This window comes from Octodon degus, unplaced genomic scaffold (genome assembly GCF_000260255.1).
Source record: "Octodon degus isolate 3935 unplaced genomic scaffold, OctDeg1.0 scaffold00014, whole genome shotgun sequence".
In the NCBI taxonomy this organism is placed as follows: Eukaryota; Metazoa; Chordata; class Mammalia; order Rodentia; family Octodontidae; genus Octodon; species Octodon degus.
This window is the reverse complement of record NW_004524590.1, coordinates 22,095,427-22,098,779: the sequence shown is the minus strand read 5'-3', so window position 1 is coordinate 22,098,779 and position 3,353 is coordinate 22,095,427. Positions and strand designations below refer to the sequence as shown.

Below are 3,353 nucleotides of genomic sequence, written 5' to 3'. Positions count from 1 at the left end.
ATCTGTATTACGTTGTAGTATACTTTTCTTCCTGTAGTAACTCTAAATTTCCCTTTAAGTTAGAATCTATTAGTTACTAATTCTAGATGCATGTCCAACTCGAAGCTGGCAGGCCACTTGCCCTCTTTTTTTAAATAATATAATCTGTATTTTAAAAGGAAGTCTTGTTGCTTATGTGCATAAGCTGCATTTACATTTTATGTGCAACTCACGACCATTCCTCGTCACTCAGTGTGCCTCAGACAAGCTGAAAGTCTGAACACATCTTCCGTGAAAGACACATTGGCTCAGTACAGAATTCTAGAGTAGCAGTTATTTTCTCTTAGCTCTTTGGACTGTGATGCCATTTAATTGTGACATCTGTTGCTCGGTATGAACAGTTGCTGTCAGAGTGTCTTTGGTGATAGTTTGTCCTTACTCTTTAATAGCTTTTACGTTGCCTCTTCATCCTTATGTTGCACCAGTTCCCTGTGGTCTGTGTGACAGTTACCCACCTTCCTCAGGGTTCAGTTCATTTTCTGTCTATGACCCACATTTGACTTTAATTATGAAAACTTGTCAGTACTTACCTCTTCACATACTACCTCTCATCTGCATTGGTGGGACACACCTGTAATCTCAGCACTCTAGCAGGCTGGAACAGGAGGATAAGTTTGGGTTCTACCTGAGCAATTTAGGAAGACCTTGTCTCAAAAAAGCTTGAGATGCAGCTCAGTAGCCAACTGCAAATGCTCTTGAGTCCAATCCCCAGTAGCTGCCACCTCCACCCCCCCACCAAAAAAAAATGACTTCTCTTTTTCCTGTCATTTTTCAAGATATATTTTCATTATGTTTCCCAAACTGACCCAACTCAAGGGCTCAAGCTGACCTCCTTGGCAGTAGTAACGCGTGTTTCCCCGCTGCTGCCTAGAAGCAAGGGCCAAGATCTGTACCTCGACCTGAGGCAGCGGCAAAGATGGACAGAAGTTTGCTGCGACACCATGAAGGGTGGTGGGGACAGTGGCAACAAAACCATGGGGTGGGGAGCATGGCCCGCTTTTTTGGAGTCAGCAGAGCTGGTTACTCGTACGCAGATTTGGCCAGAGTCCCACTAACTGGTATGAAGCCTTTGTCTCCTTATTTAAATGTGAATCCACAATGTCTTGTGCAGCATACCAATGAGTTTATCTTAGCAACTGGAGCTAATAAATCCTGGAGCAGGTTTGAACTGGCCTTCTTTACCACTGGAGGATGTTGCATGACTGGGGCTGCATTTAGGGTAATGAATGGTCTTTGGCTAGGATTGAAGGAAACCCAGAACATGGCCTGGTCCAAACCAAGAAATGTAGATTTTGAATATGGTGACTAGGCAAGGGGCACTGTGAGCCCATACCCTAGGTTCTCTGGCCTTGCTCTGTAGTGTTTTTGGTGTCATCATTGAGAAAACACGAGGTATAGAAAATGACCTGAACACAGTGGCAGCTGGAACCATGATGAGCATGTTACATAAATGTACAGGTGGGCTTCAAGGAGTCACACAAGGGGGTCTAGCAGGCCTGACACTTAGCAGCCTGTATGTACTGTATGACAACTGGGAGCACATGAAAGGCTCCTAGCTCCACCAGTCACTCCGAAGTTTTACCAACTCACAGAAGATACTTGTAGTAGTCATCCAACTAAAAAGTCCGTCTGGATTTATTTTCTCCTGCCAGAATTCACTTGAAAAATCAGAGATTCTGATTTGCTGTAATGAAGATCAAGGATAACAAAGATATCCAGGAAGTGGCAGCCCTTCTTGCCCTCAAAAAGCTGAAGCCAAAAACCCTTTGGTAGCTCACCAAGTAAGGTGGGAGATGATCTTCGATCTACCCATTCTCTTTCCTCTCCCTGAACTGGAAAGCCACTTATTCCCAAGTTCAGGTCATATTTACTGTCAGTCATGAGATTTATTAATGAGCTGAAACTGTAATATTGCCCTGTACTCTAAATAAAGGGTGAAAATAGAATGAAAAAAAAGGTTTCCTCTTTCCTCAGCCTCCCAGATCGCTGGGGCTACAGTTGTGCATACCATGTCCAGCCCTTTCTTTTCTCCCCTGGTGCTACAGATTGAATACAAGGCCTCCTGAATGCTAAGCATGTACTGTCCAACTGAGATATGCTCCAGCCCTCTGTTATTTTCCAATGTATTAAATTATTCTTCAAGTATGCCTAGTCTAAAAATCATACCATTTACTCTGATGCTTATTTTCATAACTATATTTTTTTGTCTTTTTTTTTTTTTTTTTTTTGGTACTAGAGATTGAACATATAACTTTGTGCTTGCCAGGCAGGCACTTATGCTGCTGACCTATCTCCCCAGCTACTTTTCATTTCTAATCAGAGCCAGGCATTACATCTCTATAATCTCAGAACTTCGGAAGGATTGCAAATTCAAATCCCACCTGAACACTTAGTGCAACCCTGTCTCAAGGAAAAAAAAATTAAAAGATCTGGGATTATAACAGTGCAAAGGCCTTGAGTTCCATCTCAAGCACTAAAAACATAAAATAATTCTAGTCAATTTTTGTCTTCTTCCTGTCATTGTTCATATATTTTGTAACAGGCCATCATTTATCTTTCAAGAAAATCTTTAACAGACTCCTCCAAAATATTTTTGCCTACATCTCATTTTTTTTTCTGTTCTTGTCTCATCTACATAGAAAGAAGGTGTTATCACAAAAAAACTCACTGGACCCTTTATAGATAATTATAATATGAAAGAAATAATATTTAAACAATTAGATAATGTCTCTCAGAACAGTGGTTTCTTATTCTCGTGTTATGGTTTGCCTAGGTATCCCCCCAAAGCCTCATGCAGTCATGGGGTGGCTTCTAGAGTTTGTGATTAATTCATGACCCAATGCAGGGATTGTGGGTGTGAGTGTTACACCCGCCCTGAGGCGGATAGTCTGAATACAATATAAGGATGGGAGAGAGGCTTGCTAGCTACTGCTGCTCCTCCCTTTGCTCTTTGCTGTTTCCTGCCGCCATGAACTGCTGCCCTCTGCCATGTGCCACTTTGCCTTGGAGCCACGTGAGTATGGACTGAAACCTCCATTAGCTATGAGCTAAATAAATCTTTCCTTCATTCTGGGTGTCAAGTATTTTGTCCCAGCAATCAGAAAAAATAATCAAGACACATAGTTTAGGTTGAAGTGACTGAGAGTAGCAGGTTTTGTGGGAAATTCTTCAGCTCTTGCATGGAACATTTTTGTCATGGACCATCTCTTGTATAAATTCTTGCATTTCAGAATTTTTCTTTTTCTCTTAGAATTACTTTTATGTAGGATAAGTAACCTAAGCTAGAAACTGTTTAAAAATTATTTTCCTTTAAT

General features: G+C 41.3%; 1 pseudogene; it reads left to right on the top strand.

The window, feature by feature from the left end:
- The first annotated feature begins 980 nt into the window (after positions 1 to 980).
- Positions 981 to 1,745, top strand: LOC101568622 (annotated as a pseudogene).
- The last annotated feature ends 1,608 nt before the right edge of the window (positions 1,746 to 3,353 follow it).